At 49.0% G+C, this 22,427-nt stretch overlaps 1 protein-coding gene across 2 annotated transcripts in view; it reads right to left on the bottom strand.

Annotated features, from left to right (window-relative positions):
* The window catches only part of LOC149350180 (putative monocarboxylate transporter 5), a 54,546-nt gene extending 32,467 nt beyond the window's left edge, over positions 1-22,079 (bottom strand). The window contains exon 1 of one of the 2 annotated variants that reach the window (XM_089579153.1): positions 21,850-22,079. The gene's annotated coding sequence lies outside the window, so the exon portion shown is untranslated. The remainder of the gene's footprint in view (positions 1-21,849) is intronic. The other variant, XM_089579154.1, reaches the window with a different exon arrangement.
* Positions 22,080-22,427: the final 348 nt, after the last annotated feature.

Here is a 22,427-nt window from a genome sequence, read left to right as displayed (position 1 = left end):
GTGTAGCTCGCAGCATTCATTTGCTTGCCAAGCAGAGTGATTGGCTCTATGATGGCAGACAACTGAAGCAAATAGTTTTCGCTTGATGTGCCAGCTACAATGAGCGTCGCGCAGATCAGCCCACACAGGTGTCGTCATCGGCAGAATATACGCACACTCCTTGTGAGAAACGTCGATGCTGCAAAGAATATTCGTAGCGCCATCACCGTACAGCTTCTTAATCATCAGTAATGTTTCCGCACCTGATTTGCTTGGTTTTTGGCTAACGTTGGTCCTTCCGTTAATCTGTCGACCGCAGGCCATTTATGCCGACTGCATAGAGGCGAGTGCAGCAGCTACGTGTACGCAAAATCCTTCTGCAAATATTGTACACAGCAGCTTTTTACTGCAACCTGTCTTCTAATTTTCTTACTGTGGAATGTACAAATTGCTAATTTGGACAGAACGAGCAAAAACAGTTGCCTCACTTTTATCTTTGGAACTAGCATATTCAGGACCATGCAATGTTCGCTCTCGGGAACCAAGGTAGGCTAGTTTTTCATTTTAAGACTTTGGGGCGTTTTTCATCTAGTACATGGATGTCCCGCAGATGAGGGCTCTCGTGAATGAAAAGCCCAGAGGCATCAAACATTTAGCTTTTCTTTTTAAAATTATGCGTACATACAGTGACCATAGACCGCACTGCTCTCCAATGAGTTATGCACCATTCAAAGCTAGTTTTCCTATCCTAGAACGTGCTTTCTGTCTCTCAAACTTTCCGAAGTTGGTGCAACCAGCGCCATAGTGACGCCAGAAGGTGTGACGCAAAGATAGTGGCGCTGGCACGAACCTGCTGCCAGTACGACGTGCAGCATCCTTGCTGTCGTTATCACCCGCGACTGCAATTTCTGCGCGCTCGATATTTCTGGGTGGAGCGAGTTTGTCGACACCATATATTCGTAGGAGTGAGCAGCGTCTCGTAGCTGCAGAAAATAGAGAGCTCTAACAGACCATGATTCAGATCACTGTGCGGTGCGCGCCATAATAAGGCGCTGCGCCGCATCGGTTGCGCAGTTCGCATAAGCTGCATAGTACCGCGACCGAAACATGGGTATGCTACAACTGACCAGTGATGCGCGTGCCTAGCCTTATTCTTTTTACTCTCGTAAGCAGCGACACGTTGCTTGACCACAGGTGCCACCGCTCCAGCCCAAGTAGTATTCAACCCGTTTCGACTTCACGCTCAGAGCCAGACTCGCAACAATTACGACAGTCGCAGCATACTTGCAACAGTTGTGGAAGCTCCCTCAAACAGTTTTACGTTGTGTTCCAAGGTTCGTAGTTAAACTTATAATATTTTAGCAAAAAAGGCACTTCTATTATTCCGATGCGCCTTATCTTTTAATGCTAATTATTTCCGCCCCATTATCACGCATTTCAACACAGCCTTCATGGGAGCTTTTTGGCAGCAATTTCTCTCTGGGCCGGAACTTCGAAACTAAAGAAAAGCCTTGATAATGTGGAGAGTGTAGCGAGCTATGGAAAGTAAAATGGTCGGGACAGAAAGACAGCTGAGTGGGTCAGGGGAAAAAAAAAACTTAAGTTAATGATACCTTAGCTGAGATTATGAACGAAAAATGAGTATGGGTAGGGCTTGTCATGCGGAGAGCAGACGGCCGGTGGTCGTTAAAGGGTAACGGAGCCGATTCAGAAAGAGGGCAGACGCAGCAGGAGGCGACAGAAAGTCAACTGAGTGGATGAGATGAGGAAGGCTGCAGGAATAGGATGGTCTCAGGTGGCGCAGGACAGTGCTAAGTGGATATCAGTGGGAGAAAGCCTTTGTTGTGCAGTGGACGTAACGTGGCTGACGGTGATCGTCAAAAGGGACTGAGTTAGAGCCGGGATACATGTAATGATCTTACGGTGGCAGGTCGGTGATTTTCGTCCGACGGCGTGCACTCGATGCCTGGCGTCGAAAAAAAAAAACTCTCGGCTCCGCCGATCTGGGCGCGCGACGTCCGGCGAGACCGGAAGCGGCGCAGAAAGCCTGTTCTTCCGGTTTGACCGTTTGACTGCATGCGCCTGCCGCCGCCAACATGGCTGCCATGGCTGACGAGCTACGCAATGATTTGGGTACAGAAATGTGATTATCATGAAAATAAACGCTGCATAAGGCATGAAATGTCGTTTTTTTTTTTTGAGAAAACACGACCTAACCTCGGATCGCAATGTCTGTGTTTACTCCCAGAAGCGAAAGGTGTCGATGGAAATCGCGCCGCTAGTATCTGCGGCTCAACGGGCATCCCAAGGTACGCGACTTCATGTATTGCAAATTCTTACAGATACCTATGCAAGCGTAACATTAGTACAGTGGAGTCGAAAGAGCATTTTCGTGATTTAAACAGAGGGTTCAGCGTCGCTGCTCTCACAGACCTCCTCGCTCAGTGGTATTTGCCACTTGTCGGTCACAGTTGCTTTCGCGTCGAGCGATAGCGGAGCCCGTCGCTTCTTCGCTCCGTTATCTCCAGATGGGCGTCGCACCGCTGCGACTCTCTACCGCGCGAACTTCCCTCGAACTTCGCGCGAACTTCGCGCGAACTTCACGCAAAAACCTGCGACGTCGGTGTGAATTGGGAGCACATGTGTGCATGCACGTCAAAAACAGATAGAGCACGGTTCTGGCATCAAAGGGTACTTTTTGGGGACCTTGATACTCTAGAGAGATACATTGTATGTGTGCGGCGAGCCTCCTTTTAATTCAAAATGCCGAATTTCTAATACTCTGTGCGGAATTACAACCGGAAACAGCCTTTGGTAAGTGTGATTTCCCCGATTCATATTTTGCCCCCTCTGTTGCCAGTAGCTACCACCTGTGACGTCAGAGCTGATAGGAAGCCAGCAACGTCAGTCGCCGGATCCGGTATCGGAGTGTGGAGGCAACCGTTGGCAGGGAGCCGAAAGTGACCCCTTGGTGACTCTAGCTCATTTATAAATAGAAATCTTCTCCACAAGGTCTTTGGTTTATTAACCAAGCTTCCTCCAAACAAAAGACATACTTTCCATGATAAATCTTAAAGCCCTGATTCTATAGGATGCATGAGAGGGTTCTCACACAGCTTCCACCCTCGCCTTTCGATGACGTTCCACGTCACACCAGCGGTTACTCAAGACGTGCTAAGTCCGCCGCTTATGGACGTGGGTGGCGCTGACGAACACTCTCAAGGTTAGGTCACTTGTAAAACATAAATACCCCCGAAAGTAGATGATCTGACAGCCGTCGCCGTTGCTCAGTTGGTAGAGCACCGGAAGCGTAATTCGGAGGTCGTGGGTTCGGTTCCAAACGTCGGCTTGCGGTTGTTTTCTCTTCTGCTTTTCTAAACACTTATCTTTAAGCGATAAAATATTCAGTAATATTCTCCATTGATCAACACCACAAAATTAAAAAAATCTCCTGTGTTCCTTGGTTTCTGTGGCTGTTTGCTTCTCTCACTTATATATATATATATATATATATATATATATATATATATATATATATATATATATATATATATATATATATATATATATATATATATATATAAGGGAAGAGGAATGAGGGGCTCGTTATAAATATGACAGAAGCCAACAGCCACAGAAACCAAGGGGCACAGGGGATTTTTTTAATTAATTTATTTATTTTGTGGTGTTGATCAATTTAGAATATTGCTGAATATGTTATCGCTTAAAGCTAATTCTTAATGCTTTTCTAATCAATTAGCTTTAAGCGATAACATATTCAGTAATATTCTAAATTGATCAACACCACAAAATAAATTAATTAATTAAAAAAATCCCCTGTGCCCCTTGGTTTCTGTGGCTGTTGGCTTCTGTCATATATATATATATATATATATACGGCAGCCAGCCAGCGCGAGACACTTCAACGTCTTTCTTTTCAAGCGCCACCTGAGAACATCAGGTGGCATTACTCCCCCTCCCTCCCCCCCCCCAAAAAAAAAAATATAAAAGCGGGACTGGAGCACGAGCAATGGAAGGGAAAAATAACAACAGCACAAACACAGAAAAAATGTACAAGGGAGGTGGGCGAAGGTGTCCCACAAGACAACTAGCGGAACACTGAGCGTACTGAGCGTATGGAGTGAAGGGCTCCGGAAATTTCGACTACCTGGGGTTCTTTGACGTGCACTGGCATCACCCAGTACACGGGCCTCTAGAATTTCGCCTCCATATATTAGTGGCCGATAGCGTGTTGCAGAGGCTAAATATCACTGCAGCTTACTCGTACGAGGGTCACAGCGAAGAATTATCTTGAGAGGAACTTCGCACTTATGGCAGCATAAGGACAAGCTGCGTTTGTCGAATAGAAATATAAGCAATAAAATTCATCAAAAATGCTTACGAATGGATTCGTTCTACACTATTATAATATTGAGATAATGTATAAACTGCGACGCCGCGAAGGCAATCATAAAGGTTTTTCAACATATGAGAGCGAAAAGCTCTACTCTCCGCATGCAAATCTCAAGGTCAAAACCGCTTGACAATGACGTTGAACTAGGAGGAGGGGCGGAGGTGCCGATGTGACGTCAGATCACGTGCCTCGCTCGCCGCCGCGCCGTAGCTGCACTCGCTCCTCGCCGCTGTCTCCCTCGCCTTGAATAACACCTGAGCCACCTCTTGCCGAACCAGGTGCTCAGAGTGGAGAGGGACAAAATAAAAAGTGGAAGTCTGGAAAAGACTAGGTGTAGCCGAGCGTTTCGCTCGCCTTACTCGGTTCAGCCGGGCTGAACCGCAGCCAATTTTTTATTTCAATGGCGAGATTGCACAATGCACATGACTAGCCGCCACCTTCCTCTGACGCTGGGTAAAACGTGTCATGCGGGGACAACTAATGGATTGCCTCCTTTTTCGGGGGCGCTCGTGCGAAAGGTAGATGTGGATGTTGCTCACAGTGGATGTTGCTAAAGCGGACATCGCTGAAGTACAGCGCCAAAAGGCTGCCGATTCCAATCGCCTCATTCGCCACCGGTGTCTGAACCAATTCCACAAAGAGTGCACGTGCCAGATTCATGAAATCTTTCGAATATAAGCTGACCTTCACATCTTACCGCTGCCAGCGCATTCGAGATAAAAACCACAGCAACGTGAAGCGAAGGAGCAAACAACGACGGACGAGCAGCCGGTAGAAGAAAATGCGCGCCGTAAACACGAGATGGGCCACGGGCATCACAGCTCGCGGAAGACTAATCCGCACGCAGGTCTGCGATACGTACTACATAAAAGCAAAAGGTTATCCCTGAAGAGCGCGGCATTTTTTTTACCCGAAAGCCCTGCATAGCCACCGCTGAGATGGCCTCCCTAAAGTCATCATAATCGTCATCAGCCCGGATGATGCGTCCACTGAAGGACGCACGTCTCTCTCATCGATCTCTAATTAGCCCTGTCCAGCCCCGGCCATCCAATCCCATATAATCTCATCTTCCCACCTGTCCGGCACTCCGTCGGCTCCAGTTGTCTCCCTTTGAACCCGTTCTTTTCCCTCCAGCAACCATCGGTTATCTGCTGCCGCATTGCATGTTCTGGCCAAGCATTTCCCCCCCACGGTTTCCGCTATGATATCATTACCTCGACTTTATTCGCCAATTCAGGTATGTGCTTTCCTGTCTCTCGGCGTCATCCCTATAGTTTTTCCCCACAACTCGCCACGCTATCTTCCATTTAATTTCAGGCCGGTTTGTAAGTCTCCAAGTCTCGGCCCCGCAGGTGAGTATAGTGACTTGATACAATTATAATATATTTGCCTTATGAGAGATATCGATAAGTTGGTGCCCATAACAGCGCAGTGCCAGTCAAATGCAATGCAACTCATTACGCGGCTATGCGGTCACTGCTTTGACTAGGTGCATATACTGCTCATACTCACTACGTATCGCAAAATGAGGCCTGCTGAACATTAGTTCAGTTTTCTTCATATTAACTTTTAGGCCTACCTTTGAACTTTGCATGTCCAGGTCCACAGCGGGGAGCTGAAATTCACTATAGTATGCACACTTCGGTATGTACTACTCGTTCTCCTCGGAGTTTTGTGCAGCTCATCTTAAATGCACATTTTGAGCCCCTGCCGGGGCTGGAAGGGGTCAGGGACACGGCTCCATCCTTTACGTGCTCCAGTGCATCGAATACAGAATGCATATTATTATACATCTAACGTAAACGCCAGTGCACAAAAAATGACTAGATGAACAGAATAACAAATTATCACATGCTCGCCACAGCATCATGAAACGAAATGCCGTATGAATGCCCCTCGCTAGAATTTTTTTCGTAACTTAATTTTAGTGACAGTGACAACTAAAGGCAAGCTTTGTCTGGAGTGGTAGGGGGCGGGACTGGCTGGTAATGTGGTGCCCCCTGGTGATGTGGAACTCACTGATTAGCGTAGCATGCTGCCCACCACCCTTGTACGATAATGCATGCGATGCGGGGCTGTGCGACACGAGAAATTACACATGCGCATTATGGACAGCATCACAAAAGGAGCCGAGCCAAGCTCGTTATTGCGACATCCAGCCAGAGGAAGTATGCCCAACATGCTGAAAGACCGCTTATGCGATAAACAGCCCGAGCGGTCATAGCGAGCGGCCCTTTTATGAGCTATGACTGCGTAATTCGCTTGGGATGACGGACCAGCCCGAAGCCCACGAAGACACCAATAATTGGAAGCCCCATAAAGAGCTCTTGCTCAAGCTCCTAATTGCTAAAGGCACTGCGGCGAGTTCATTGCATCCAATAACGATGTTAGGCATCAAATATATTTCCTCAAGGACGTCCTTACGCCTTATTAATGCGTCAAAACTGCAGCGCCGCGCATCCTAGAACGTCAGTATACGTATAATCGCTACGCGTCGATAAAAAGCAAATGACGCAGCGCGGTTGGCTTCGTAGCATACGGTCCTACGTCACAAACGCGTCTAGTGGCGGGTGTGTAACCGCGGTATCGTATAGAGGAAAACGACTCCTTTGGCGGCGGCGCCATGCGGTTAAAGACGGCTTTCGACTCAAAGCTGCAACCGTCACGCTCCTTGCGCGACAGATTAGGAGTCTCGCATTTTACTTCTAACTTTATGCGCTAGTGCCAGGCGGCACATTCAAGAAGCTATCGGGCATGTCTCCCTGGAGACAGGACCCACATGGCCCCAGCAACTCGTCTGTCCGTGACTCACTCTCCGGTTACACGCCAGAATAAAACGGGCCGTGGAGTTGGTTGGCCGGCGTCGCGAACTGAAGCTGGGAATGCACGCTGCCGCGTGTGGGCGCCAAGGCGGCAGCAACAGCGAAACATGAAGCCGCAATGCCCCACCTGTCCCGCACCGTATACAGCCTCATTTTTCATGCTCGCATCGGGATCCAGACCTCCCAGTAAACGCCTGCGACGGGTGTAGATATCTTCTGCGTCGTTAAAAATGATTGAGTAGAGGGTTCGACTCGAACACTGCTTCCGCAGCTTTCCGACCATGTTTCATGAGGCTTGCTCCTGAAGCCTTTTCTGAAGCCAGAGCAGGCGGCGTCCAGAATGTAACGCTGCTCGCCGCTCGTTAGCATTCCGCCGGGTGCTCAAAGCGAACGGAAACGACAGGGCCGAAAGGAAGATAAAACTGATCGCGTATAATCAACACCTTCTTTTCACCACTCGTGGCGTGTAGAAAATTAATGACGGAACTTATTATAGCCTCGCATGACAAGCTCAAACGAACAGCGTTCAGAACAGCTGAATCCATCGACAGAGAGCACGACCGAAGGCGCGCCATGTATGGTCGCGGACACAGCTACATGGACCACGCTTCAGCGCTCAAGCATTACCTATCGAAAATTAATGGAATTTGGATATTTATAAAAGCAAATGCCGCTTGCGCTTTGGCGCATAAAACCAGCAAACTTTTAACGTTCCGTTACGCAACGCAAGGAAGGGTCGGGACATTGAAGCGTGGTCCAATCACTCTGTCCGCGACCGTACGTGCAACGCAAAGTTCAGCGTAACGTTACTGTGCGTTATTTTCTTTCAGTACCAGTGGACGCGTGCGCAACCAAAGTTCACAGCATGTGAGAATCGTTCTGTCTTTTTTTCTGTAGCTTCTCACATTTGCGGCGCAATACCTTAATGTCGAACGGGAAATTCCTCGACAACACAACGACGGGCTGACTTCGTTTATGAAATGCGAAACTCTTGAGCGCAGCAGGGTATTCCGGCTAAATAACAGCAGCCACCCCCCCCCCCCCCCCTCTTCCTTTCTTTTTTTGCTGCTTCTCCCAGATGCAATGTAACAACCGGTCTCATGAGTATTTAATCCCCGCGTTGTTATTAAAAACCTTAAGTCTAACTGGTTCGCAATTCCATAACAAATTCCTATTCCAGCATTTCACTAATCTTCGGTACTGCACGGCTGTTAGAACGTCCTGCGGAACTAACCGATCAATAAATATTGAAATAACGTGAATATGCTCATTTAATTAGTTTAATGCACTATTTACTGCTTTTTTATTACTGTGGTTTGAATTTCAGCGCTCTGTTATGGTTGCACGCCGACGCCTCGTCCATCTGTTCCTTGTAATTAAAGTACACGGCATGGGGCTGGAAACGCCCATTATTGCCTTCTAACGCGTGCAAGTCGCCAACACGTGTGGCACTTTAATGACTCGGGGGAGTTACCGTATGACGCACGACGGGGTTTCCGGGAACGTGCGGATCCTCTGCAATCCGAGCCATACCGGCTCGTGCGACTGGCTTTGTCCTGGGTATCCCCGGCGCACATACCGCTAGTTCGTCTCTCTGCATCTCAGCCTGCGAGTTCCGGTAACATGCGTGCAGTAAAAAGCAGAAATAATCAGTACGTTCACTGCACTGAGGAGGGTAAGGCAGTTGTTGTGGTCCTTGATGTCGTCCCTTATGGGTCCCTGATGTTATGGTACCTAAAGAAAACCGCCGCATGGGCTGATAACCGGCGCGGTACACGGACAAGCATTCCCTGCGTCCTCCCTTCACTCGGGGTGCCTTGTTTGCTGTGGATGCGTGGTCTCCGAGTGATGCAAGTAAAGGCCCATTTATTCGTGGAGGTAGCTTGAAGTCGCAAGCGTAGCCAGTACTGTTGCCAGCGAGTCTTGGCGTCCTTAAAACACCTTCAGCAACGCCCACTGCTGGAGTGAGTATACATGGCTTTTGAGACGTTCGAGGTTTAGAGTCGCACTGCTGCTGTATGCATTAATATACTGACACATTGCTGTCTGCGTAGACCGGTGTGTTTGCTGCTGCAGAGAAAAGGTAATGCTTCTTATTTTAGTGTCACTCTCAACGCAGGAGAGGAGCATGCCATGCCTCTTGCTCGTTTCGGGCCGAGAAAATAAACATGGACAATCCCCATGTTTTTATCCAAGCTACATGAGCGCTCAGCGCGTACTGCCGGCATGAGATGAGACGTGACCGTTTCGTCCGCTCGCCAACGCAGACCAACAGCGCGAGGACGACACCTCAGCGCAGCACTGCGTCTGCGAATTTGTATGCGCGTTAAAGTGCACTGACGTTAACACTGAATGTCTCGAAGTCGTCTCTAGCGTGCGAAGCCAGAAAAGTTCACTGGCGTTTGATCTCAGTGCCCCGCTTACTTATCACAAGGTGCAATCAGGGAAAAAGTTTCAGCCGCAGCAAAAAAGAAAAGACAACTGACTTCTCCACGCAGTTTAAGTATGAAGGGTGCAATTCAAGAGTGAAATTTCCATTCGCAAGTGCCTCCGCAGCACTTTCTGCCACAAGGGAGTTTGCTCTTTCGTGCAGATCCCGCAGTCCGCAACTTTCATCCCGGATAAAATGTGTCTCCTTTCAACACAGTACTGCTGCTGAAAAAAAAAATGTTGAATAAAGAATAGTTGTGGTTTTTGCGCTTTGCTAATAGGGGAAAAGCGCCTAGCATCGCCAGTCGGCAACAGTGCGATGAAATTAGACGGCGACCGGATTCCACTGGTTTCTTCGTACTTGACAGCAGGATGTCCTCGCTTGCAAGCGACTGGCGTCTCGCAACAAGACGGAGAGCGAACAAAAGGAAAATGGATGGCCCCCGGGCCCGAACTTGGACAAGGAAAGCGCAAGACAGGATGCGGCAGCGGCAGTCCCGCGTCGCTCGAGGCAGTCTCACACTAGTTGTAAACCAGTCTGAGAGATCGCCGTAGCTAGCAGATGTAGTTTCCCTTTACCCTCTCATTTACTGCGCAAACGCTCCAACCCTTTGTGTGCGTCTGCCTTTTCAGTATTTGGTCCACACGCTTTTGCCTTTCTTCTCGTTTCGCTTGAAAGGCGGCGAACCCATCGCGGGTTTTAGCAAGCGCGAACTACGTAATGGCCCCCCGTAGCGCGTACTTGGTTGCTTCTTCACGACCAGAGGGGGTCCCGAGTTCGAAGCCTTAAAAACTGGCCCCTAAAAAGCAGCACTAAAACTTCTGGCGGCTGCAGTATAACGCTTCGCCGCGTGTTAAAATGAAACTTAACAGTTCGCTTAATGACGTCAAATTTTCCAAGGAAGGCCCATAACCGAATGCATGTTTAAAACAGACGCCAGCAAATATTCGGAGCTTACATTTTATACCTAGCCAGTATGTTCCGATCCGAGGAAGACCCGCGCTCGTCTGCCAGATTTTTTGTTTTCTTATATACGGAGGCGGAAATTGAAACAAAATGGACTCTGAGGTGCCTAACTGAATTAGTTTCAAAGCCTGTAGTAACACCACCACCCCGGGATACCGTGGTCTGTAATTGCACGGGCACCGGCCAGCAAAGAGACGTCACGTCGCCACACACCTTTCGCTTTTCAATTATTGGCTCGGCTTCAGCCATCCATGCGAGCCATCCATCCTGCATTAGCTAATTTATGCAGGTAGAAAGTGAGCAAATTAAAACACAGGCTCAAATTGTAACCGGCCGGCTCCAATTAATCGCATGCACACCCTCTCTTTTTGCGGTGTCTGAAATCCGCACTGCTAATATCTCCTGCGCAGGAGTTCGCATTAAGAGCTGCTCCCACAACACAATTAGCGGGAACTGTGAACTAAACGACGACGTTTAGGAAAATGTGTACCGTGGCTAATCACGGGAACGCCAGAGAAACCGCCGAGTTTACCTACGTCCATGACTAGTGCAAACCTGCGCAATACAAGAAGCGTGTTCTCGGGTGGCGGGATTAATAAAGAAATAAACAAAGCGCGTTAGTTGGGTTAGCTTGCGTGTGCGACTTCCTCGCGGTTCATCCTCAATAGGTAGCGGGCTTCATTCAACGTAAAAGTCGGCTCGGAAATTGCGCCGCCCACATATATCTGGCCTAGCAATAAAGCTGGAGCGTCAGTTTGTCCTGGCCCAGACGTCAATTACCGGTTGTCAGGCGGGGCGGCGACACGTTGGAAGAGAGACAGAAGGCGACGCTCCAGGCCTTTTCCGAACGTGCGCCCCTCCCCTTCCGCCGTCGTGGGGCAATCAACGCGAGCGCAGAGAATGTGAGGAGATCACCCCGGACTGACGATGCCGGTAGCGGTAGACAAAAGCAAATAGCGGACGCCCGCACTACAAACAGCGCGCGGCGGAAAGGCTCGTTCTTGCGCTTCCTGCGCGTCGTTGAAGGTCACGCGGTTACGACGACGCACGCCTTTCGAGCGTGTGCGCGCTTGCAGGGGGGAGCAGTGGGGCACCGCGGCTCCAGCTCAATTCTCGCGCGATCTGGCGGAAATTAGGACGTGCGCGGTGGCGTTCCCGGGACAGTGCATCATATATATCGGGGCTGCAATTACGCGCGAGGATACCACAAGTCGACCTAGAGACGATTTTCGGAGTGGTTCGTTAAGGGTCGGTTTCTTACCTGAATGCAGACCCGCTGACTATCGGATTCGACCGGTGCATGGGTGCTGGCCAGTCGAGAATTGAAGATACGTACGATCACCGTTGCGTACCATGTCTGCTAGTTTCTGCTCACGACAGCTTGCGGCTATTATGTGTCTATATAATCACCGTGCGCTGGTATGGGGCTGCCCGCAATCTGCAACGCCTAGCGTCTCCGTCTGGCCGAGTCGAGGACTTTGCGGGCACTTCCACCCATTGAGTATACATGTTTTTGTCGAACGTTTTTTGTTCTGGAAACACTGCGATTTAGCCTTAGAACACTTCCTGTTTGAAGTGGGAGAGTTTTTCGAGCAAGCATTTACCCCAGAGAAAAAAAGGGAAGCATCAAAAGCTGGCGAGTCACCCGCACCGTGTATACTGAGAGAGCCCCGCGAAGTGAACAGATTCTGCTGTTTCGCGGCCTCAGGGGTACGGAAAAGGGCAACGAATACTTCTGGAAACAGTTTATTCTTCCGTCGAGTAACCTACTAGTTTAATCACACCTAACACGTACGAAATATCCAGCGACTCGAGGCTAATTAGCTTCACTGGTAGCTGGGTTCGTCTGCATGCTTTTATCGCCCCAAATGTTTTCTGATCTACTGACATTGTATAGTTTCCACTGTGTAGCGATTGTGCTTTGTGAAGTGGCCTCCTTTGCCATTTATACAGTCCACCGAGTTCTACATTAGGCCTTACAACATGTAAAAAACAGCGGCAGCTACGGTCATAAGGCAACGATACCAGAGTGGTACAATTGGTTTGGAAGCGCGTGAGGACTGCACTCCTGCTTAGGCCATCCTCCGATTTCGTAGCTCACAATTTTGTTGCGAAAGCAACACTACGCGAGTCGCCGAGCTATTTCGCGGAGCTGACGAAAGGCCATATCGCGCATGAGCGAGGAGCGTGACGTAACACGGCGCACAGCTGGCGCGCCGCCGCCGCCGTCGCTGCGCGGGTGACTCAGAGGTGCTCCCGCCGCGCTCGCCAGTTGCGCATGCGTAGTAGCTGCGGCCGCCACCGCTGCCGCGCACTCTCCATCGCCTCTCTGTCTCTCTCCTCGTTGCTTTCTCAACCCTCCAGGCTTAACCAGAGCTAAACCACTCCCAATTTTATTGGCAATAAATATGGAATCGTTTTGACAGATGTGTGCACGTCGCTGAGCGGCGGTTTTCCTTTGCTACTTCTTTAATCCCCATGCAGCTCTTCGTGAGTGCAGAAGGACTGCTTCTGGAATTCTTCGGCGCATTATTTGACCTTTTCCGAAGTATCCATTAATTCGATGTTGTGGCCGTGTCATGAAGGAGTAATTATTCCTTTGCTCATCAATTCCTTCGAAATTAGAGCCACCACAGCAGTACATTCGGGAGAGAAGCGCAAGCGACATGCGAAAAATGCGGACGGCGTATTTCCTTTTCTTCTTTCCATCAAACTATGCCATTAAATATTTCCACGTCTAATACAATAATAAAAAATTTCAGACGCTCTTGTTGCTTTCAAATACTGTTGTCTTCTTTCGTGTATGCCGTAACAAGCCCCTCTTTTGAACAGCCTTCCGGGACACGCACGCACGCACGCACGCACGCGCGCACACGCGCACACGCGCACACACGCACACACGCACACACGCACACACACACACACACACACGCACACACACACACACACACACACACACACACACACACACACACACACACACACACACCTCAAGGTGCGCGACAGAACAGCGCCACTTTTTGGTATATTATTTGTATTGGTTTAAGTACTGTTGTGACCATAACAAGCATTTCAGGAGTAGTTTTGGGCTCCAAATGGTTGCAAACAAAAGGCAACAATCTCAAACAAGCGACGGCTCCGAACGCCGTCGATTTAAAATTATATAGTGATGCTGCCAACGGCAGATGGCGCGACATGTCCAACAGCCGGATTCAGACGGCGCTGTAATGCGTCCCCTGAACTCAGCAGTAAACACGTGAGTTCACACAGGTGGTTAGTGAGTTGGGCTCTGAACCACATATTTTATCGAACTCGACGATGCTGCGCAACGCGTTGAGGCGTGTAAGACAGGGCTGAGACCTCTACTGCGTCAGGCCTCCAGCACCCCCCCCCCCCCCCCTTTCCTCGTTCCTTCAACTCGTTTCTTTCTTTAATGTCTTTCAAATCAGTGGGAAAATTAGTTTGCAGATCAGGTTCGTGGCCATACCACCACCAGTTTCTATGAGCCCGCGTCTGGGAGTGTAAAATAAGTAACCGTCACAAATATAGCCCAGGTCTACGATCTCTGTCACACCACGTTAAGCGCACTTCGGACGTTCTATTTTCTTTCTTTATTTTATTGGTGAGCGCAGTCTCGTTTTGTCCCTTCAGACCAGGTAGCTACCGAAAACTATTCAGCTAGGTCTCAGCACTTGCTCTGTGAGTGCCATGAACGCTGAAACGAGGTGCTACTATCAGATCGCTTGTTCGCGCTTCTTATTCAAACTGCACAGCGAAACGAGTTAAAATGCTTCTATTCATGGCAGTATCAAGGTGTGCTTGTGCTTAGATAACCACTGGAGCGTGGATACTTTTGAAGCCTAGTGAAAAGGAGAGAAAAAAAAAGAAAAGCAAGGATCGCTGGCGAGCGTGTATACAGGACCGCTGGATGAGAACCAAAGCGAATTTTCGCAAAGTAACTGTGCGGTCGTTTGTTTCTTAATGATCTGGAGCGCGGGAGCCTTTAATTGCCGGCTGTTGCACAAGTTTTCTCACTTTAATGGCGCTTGTTCGAGGTGCATTAAAAGCACCATTCTCAAGCTGCACGCTTATTTTCCACCCGACTGAACGACCTGCAGGTGGAACATAACCTCGCGATGGGTCTGCTCTCAGCGAAGCTTCTAACGTATCTCATCCAGAGCTGTGCGTGTGCCTCACCGATAAACAGACCAGCGCTGTCCAAGTGCTCCAAGACGCGTAAGCGTCGAGCACTGCGTTGCTTGCTCCCAATGCAGGGGAGATGTTTTACATAACCTGTCAGAAATTTTAGCGCTGCACTCGTCTTAGCAGCCGCATCTTCAATTCTCATACGAGGTCGCAGAGCGGCGTGGTATGCTTGGAATGTACTCAACAGTTTGTTCTCGACAGGAGAGGCGCGCGTTCTGCTGGCTTGTTCATCAAAATATCTTTTTCGGCGCGTTGGTGCATATCGATCTTGTAAAATGCTTCAGCGCAAGAAGGCACATACGTTCGCTTCTGAAAAGCCAAAGAAAAAAAGCTAATCTAGCCGAGGCTTGCATAACTTTACTGCTTTGAAGTGACGATATCATTCTTTACTTAGCCGCCGCGGTGGCTCAGCGGTTATGGTGCTCGGCTTCTGACCCGAAAGACGCGGGTTCGATCCCGGCCGCGGCGGTTGAATTTCTTTGGAGGAGAAATTCTGGAGGCCCGTGTACTGTGCGATGTCAGTGCACGTTAAAGAACCCCTGGTGGTCGAAATTTCCGGAGCCCTCCACTAAGGCGTCTCTCATAGCCTTAGTCGCTTTGGGACGTTAAACCCCATAAACCAAACCAAACCAAACCATTCTTTACTTCACCTAACTTAGTCAGCGAGCACATGTATTAACTGACAGTTCGTACGCGTAGGAAGAACGCTGCAAACAACCTTTCGCAACTCGCTCCTGTCTACTCAAAGAAAGAACAAAAAAAAAAATCAAACCATGGCTATACGTGCCTAGCAGCTAGGTCTTAGTCTTAACTTAGGAAACAGTTGAGAAAACAGAAAGCATTGGAGACATTTAAGTGCGTAGTGCCACGGGGCTTCCTCGCCGTGGAGCGCTATAGAAAGTGAAGTGTTTTTGCAAGGTCATGAAAACATCAGCTGCCTCGCGGTGCTTCCGACCAGCCCCACGGGCTGATCCCAAGGACAACAGATACGCGCCGCCATCTAATCCAGCTTCCGTTCCCTAAAATCCCCAAAATAAGGGCTCTCGTCGCTCCCTAAGTGGCGACGAAGCTTTCAGAAGCCGTATACACACCGTCCCAGTACACAGAAGCTCTGCATTAGCCGCTGCACATCTTGCTTCTTTCTTCTTTCACTCCCTCATTTGCGGAGAAAAAAAAAATGCCTTCTCGAAATAAGGGAAAGGTGCATCACTTATTCATTGCAACGCGCTTCATTGAAGACGAGCCACCGCGCAGCGTGGCTTCACTTGACGTCTCCAACGAAGATGCATGTACTGTGCACGCGAGGCAATTTGCGTCGCGCCGGGCGTATTCTTTCCATGTTTCTTTTTTTTTTTCCCTGTAATTTCACCCAAGACGACGATTCGGCGCACATAGCGCGGCGCATTGCAGACACGTGCGTTATGCTGCAGGGAAGACTGCCGCATTGCCGAAGCCCGCAAATGCTGAACCTGGAAGGCGACGCGCAAGTCAAACATGTTCAGGGAACCGCCGGCATCGCTATTGATTACCCTAAAACTGCCGTTAATTGGGAAAATATAAAATACAGGACAAACTATTTGCCTTGAAGTAATAAAAATAAGCGCCGCACGTTCAAGTTTTCATGTCTTTGTTGAGACTATAGCGCCCATGCTTTTGCGACAACTTGGCACGTCAGTTTGAGCTCGCTGATTGATATTTGCCTTACATGACTATAACCGTGCTATGCGCTGTCATGCTTTTGCTCATGTGATTTTAACGCTTTGACACGTTGTAAAGACACGCGGATTTGCGCCGGTAATGAAGTATGTCTCATAAACTGCGGCCCAATTTCACACTTAAATCTGGTGATATAGCATACCGCGGTAACGCGCTTTGCCTCAGTACACGCATAATTGCTCTTAAAGAGGGCACTGAGGAGAACTGTGGATAATCTCTGCAAAAACTGATTCTTTGGTTCTCTCTATAGGCACGTTGACGTAATTGTCCGGCAGCAATAGACGCATTTATTGCCCACAAAATTGGATTTAAAAATATCCCTGCCTGTCGATTCAAAATCTTCAGGTCCTTACTGAAAATGACGGGTCGCCACAGTTTCCAAGTGAATGGCGGTGCAGCCTATTCTCCGGGATCCGCGAAAAAATCGGTGTCGACGCATGCATATTACTTGCGAAATCAATCACTGATGGCGATACCTGTGTATTGTTTTTATTTTGTTTTCTAGTTTATAAACGGTCCATTTATGATGACATCGGTCTCTTCGTGATTAGAACGCGGTACCCTATATCTATACAGGCCAACTTCTATATGCCCTCAGCTTCCCTTTAAAATCGTAATACGCGTGGTCAAATATGAAAAAAAAAAGAAGGGGTCACCAGAAGTGAGCAAAATGCGGTCGAAATTACTCATTACAGAATGTTGGAAGAGTCCAATAAAGCTCATAAATTTAATGTAACGGCTCTTTTTTTTTTTTGCTATTAAGCAGGTATATTTTCTTGATTTTTGCTCCGAAGTGTATGAGAATTATAAGTATAACACAGAAGGCACTATTCCTCCATTAGTGACGAAAGATTCCGTATGGCTCTGTGACGTTCCAGAGAGATGTCGAGAGCCCTGTTCGATAGCTCTTGAAATAAGAAGCGATAAAGTATAACCTGCATATCGGTGTTTCAGCACAGCCGGAAGACTATACGGCAACTCGCTGCCCTTGCTTACCCGCTGCCCCAAGGGGCAGCGTAGGGCGCGCACCTGCCGCTGAACATGCGCATTAGGCGCCTGGCTGTTGTGGTATAAAGTTCATGCCAATACATCACCGCTGTGCTAGCGCACTCTGATCTTAAACTGTTTGGCTCCGAACTGCAGCTGTGCTTGAGGAGAACTGAGAGGTTGGCATGTTGGTGCAGGTTCGAAACGCAGAAGGAAAGCACATTCTATACAGCGCTCCTCTTCGGTGTTTCGTCTTCGTCTTCCTAATTGAATGGGAGGTAGCTGCGCTTCCTGCCCCCTCTTTGCACTTGATTTCAAAACTTACGACTCCTAAAAAGAGCGATTTAAGGTTTGAGCCTAAGCGAATCGTCCATATTAATCGATCGACTTACGAAAACTTTGCACCGCCCCAATGGAGGCTATAGTGCTGGCTCCAGCTAACCAGTCACTACGTTTCGCGACTGGCTGACATGCATGAGCTGACCAGTGATGAACCGTAGTGAGTTTACCCGGCAAGCCGACTCAATCTGTATACTTTACCCAATGCTGCACCGTGCCAGTGAGATGGAATGCATTGCAGCGCGTAGGTGGAGGCAATGAAAAAGTGTGGCAAACAGCCGCATATGTAAGAACCATCGACGGCTATAGCGTTGTGAGAACGAGGCAGACGGCGAGGATACTGCACGGCAGCGACCACTGTGGAGGAAGATGTTTGGTTTAGAGCTCCCTTAATCTCCACACACCCGCACTGCGACAGCTTTTGACGCGTGGCGGCCAAAGTTAGCCCTCTGTCCTAAATTTCCCGCCCTGTGCTACGCAGGAAATCTGGGTACGCGTTTCTGGACGGCGCTTCCTCGAGGCGCTCTGAGCTCGTATGCACGCGCTTGATTTTCACCGCATGCAAACTAATAGCGGAACGCGCTACACACCGAAGCACACGGATAACGAAAACCCGAACTTTGATCACGTCATCGCTGAGCTGCGCCGAATGATCTATCTGTATACGGCCAACTTTCTTACGCTCACCACTCGGACACCACGTAATTTGCGGTTCCCGACAGAACCAACACCCCAAAAGTAAATTTTTGCCTGAACTACCCTCCTTCCATATTTTACGATATTATCCGGAATAAACAAAAAAGCTTAGTTGCCAAAATTAGGAACGGGAAATCTTTCCCTGCCCTTCGGACCTGTGTGGCTCAATCTAGCCCCCAACCTTGGCAGACCTGTGAGTTTTAGTCAACTGTATGAAACATGAATCGCAACTCCACCAAGGCTAAAAATCATGAGACACAGGCCCTGGGCACGGGGTGCCTCGTAACAACTCTCCCGTGTAATAAAATTGCTTTCTGGGCTCCCCGCCGCCGCGCCTCGCTCGCAACGAATAAGCGGCACGGGCATGTCACGCGCGAGAAAATACGACGAGATGGAATGCACGGGGCCAGCAAATAACAGAGGAAGTGCCTGTGGTTGGCAAAAAACACAATGCGGGGATGCAAACATGCGTTTCGAAGTGAAGAAAGAAAGTAAAGGGTTCAGCAATTGCAAGGGCTAATAGTTTGACAAAAGATGACAAAATAACAATGGCGAATTTTTATTCTAGCCTTCGAAGCGCACAGCTCTAGTCTACGAGCAATCAAGGAGTTTACCTGCCGTCGTCAACCATAACTATCCTGGCATCGCATGCATTCGAACTGACATTCTGAACAAAAAGAAAACATGACATTGCTCTTTTTTTCTCCTATTATCTTCATTGATCTATTTAAGAATAAACGGACAATATTTCAAGCCACTAAATGTTTTCATGGAGCTGTACGAAGAACGCAGGACAGCAAAACGGAAACAAAGAGGACGATGCAGAAGCGCTTGGTAAAATTCTAAACCTTTATTTATGCCGATCGGGGCTTTCGATATCCAACCTTTGTGAGTCTTGTGGCGAAATTCAGTCTATAGAACATTTTTTCCTCTCCTGCCGGCGGCTCGCTGCTCTCCGTAGAATTTACTTGGAGATCCCCCTCGCTCGGCTTGGGCTTCCTCTATCAATTCCGATTCTCTTATCCTTCGGGGCAAGCGCCAAGGGATATGCCCTGAAACCAGTGTTCGATTCTATTCACGATTATATAATTTCATCTGGTAGATTCCTCTGCTAGAATGTGAATTCACAACTTTTCTTTCTCCGTATTTTTTGTTTTGTACAAATTCTAGCTCTGCGTCCCAAAATTTTAGATTTAAATATACTCCATTCCCTGTACACGAGTGCGTTTGTATCCGCTATGCACCCTGGCCAATCACCCGCCGTGGGTATGTGCCATTCAGCCCGAGGACATCATCATCGAACCATTCAGCGCGGTGTGATTTCGGAAGGCTAGGTATCCGCTGATTGATGGAAGCCTGAGCTGAAGCAAATGAACTAAAGACGAAGCTGATTTGGTGGGCCTCTTCCATAATTTCCATCCCAACGATAAATTATTTAATTGGGGAGTAATTACTAATTACCATCCACCTGAACGCAACAACACGGCTACAGAGGATAGGTGTACAGCTATACACAATTATTCATTTCAACAGATGCGTCTCCGAAGGACCGCTGAGGTAGTTTTTCGAAAAACAGGCGGACCTGCCTACGTCTCTTAAATTTTAACGGTTCTCAACAGCAAATCAATTTCGCCAATCTCAGTTACGATTTTTTTTTTTTTATGGACTTGCCTAGGCATAAGAGTACACATCAACCTGCGTACAGACTTTCTGTGCTTTAAATTCTGATCTTACTGGACAAAGGTATTCAGTTCCTTCCAAAGCAATCAATTTGTATACTACTGCTGTAATTGAACCGAAACCTCCTTGTTGGGTTTTGGCTTATGCGCAGGCCGCTCCTTTCGAAGAACGACTCTACCCGCTTCATCTTGTCGTAGATTCTTGGAGAGAAGTATGTCGAGTATGCGCTATAAGTGTCTACGCTCTCAGAGCGCCATGGCTCCGGTTTTCGCCTGCAGCTTTCTTGGCTGCGCGGCTGCCATGGAAGAAACTCATGTGAAGGCGCCGCCTATGAGGACTGGTTCCCCAGTCACCCTTCCGTTTAAGCTTACGCAACACCACCACCCCCTGCTGCGCTAGGAGCCCGTGTGCAGTCCCCTTTCGTGACTTATGTTGCGTTTATCGCTCGAACTTTAAGTTCTGGTCACGTAGCACTTCATCAGGCGCAAGCAAATTGCACTTCCTACGTTGCATCACACGTATGCTGCTGGTAACTCAAAGCGTAGCAACTCAAGGGTAAAACCCTGCGGGCAGATCTCACTATTCGCATGTCCAAGCCGCCCTCTTTTTTATTTTATTTTCTGAGAACCTGGCCTCGTTGTGAGAGCCTTCGGGGACGCGCTCTTGAATGTGTGTGACCGGCTGCTAACCCGGTCGATGCTTCCCGTTGTCATCTCACGTGTCAGCAGAGCTATGCATTCTTACGTCGAGGCGTCCTAGTTTCCCTTCCGCTCTGTTTGAGCGCGTGTTCCTTATATGACGTAGCAGCGATGAAGCTTATTGGCTGGTGTGTCAAGCTTGGGCCCATAGGCATTTGTAGCGGGAAGTACAGAACATGGCATCGACATCGACTTTTTTGTCTGGCTACATCATTTGTTCGGTAAGAAATTTCACAACGTAACGTGAGTGCGCACGCGAGGTGATTAGACGGGAAGAAGGGTTGGGAGTTTGCCAAGCGATGTCTGCAAGTCAGTTTTCTCTGCTCTTTCGGTGGGTCAACATACTCCGCTGGCCGCAGTTTTCTACAGTCATTCTTTAGACAAGTTCTGTGAAGTAATTAATGCATTCCGATAAGAGATGTGCTGCCTCCTATCTGATCGCGAATGTCATCGTCACTGAGGCTATAAACGAGACATTCTGTGAAAAAAAAAAGTGCGAAGTGTAGGTGCAAAATATTTGTACACGCAACAGATGACATCTTTTACCTATCTGCTTTTTTAAACAAAGCGTGATAGCGTTCCGATACCAAACCTGTCATACGACTGGCGCTCGAGCACGTTGGATGTTAAGTCGAACCAATGGCTGTCATTATTCCCTTCGCTTGACAAGCGTGAAAAGGCTCCTGTCGGCGCAGTATGCAAACACTGCTCTTCCTTTCCCCTTCACGCGCGTGTTTCCGTGTCCCTGCGGCACAGCCGGGTTTCATCCGACGCGGTTGACCGCAGGGTCCCCGGGAGCAAGAAAACAATGAGTCAGAGAAAGCAAGCAGAAACAACAAAGGCTCCAGTGGAACAGAGCGTCGTGAGGTAAAGAATGAGCTGTCACGATGTCTTACAGGGCGGCGAGCAGCTCACCTGACGTACTGTACCTTGGCAGCGGCTGGCGACGTACGGGTCGAGATCACCGCAGACCGAGAAAGCGGGTCCGCTGGCGCCAGATCACAGCGCCGAGCACCAGCGGCGAACAGGGACACCCGAATGTGTCGTCTGCAGGCAGCGTCGGACGCAGGGAGAGAGACCGGTCGGGAAGTGCGAGCGTGCGGTCGAAAGGGAGCGTCGCGGACTGCCGCTGCTCCCTGCGCTACGCAACGGCCTGTGAAGCCGGTGACGCCGTCTGCTTTTCCCGGTGGCGGCGTTACGAACGAGCGAAACCCTCTTTTCCTCCCGGGTGCCTTCTTTCTCTCACTCTTTCCCTTCTCTTCGTTTCTTCGCTCCGGTTGGCATTGCGGCCTTTCATGCCGATTCAAGCAGTTCCCTCCGCCGCTCGCGAAGACCCGAGTCAATGTGCGCGCAATCAATTTCGCGTCGCTGAAGAAGGCAAAGAAGCGTATAGGAAGCAGACTCTCAGATGCTCGCGTTTGGGTTGTTCTGCGTCGACGCCTCCTCATTCGCTGCTTCATGCTTTCGTGCGTTCGTCTTTCCACAGATTGGAC

The sequence above is a fragment of the Amblyomma mixtum genome, chromosome 3 (genome assembly GCF_055824585.1).
Source record: "Amblyomma mixtum isolate Tamu chromosome 3, ASM5582458v1, whole genome shotgun sequence".
Classification (NCBI taxonomy): Eukaryota; Metazoa; Arthropoda; class Arachnida; order Ixodida; family Ixodidae; genus Amblyomma; species Amblyomma mixtum.
The sequence above is the reverse complement of the archived record's forward strand: the minus strand, read 5'-3'. Positions and strand labels throughout refer to the sequence as shown.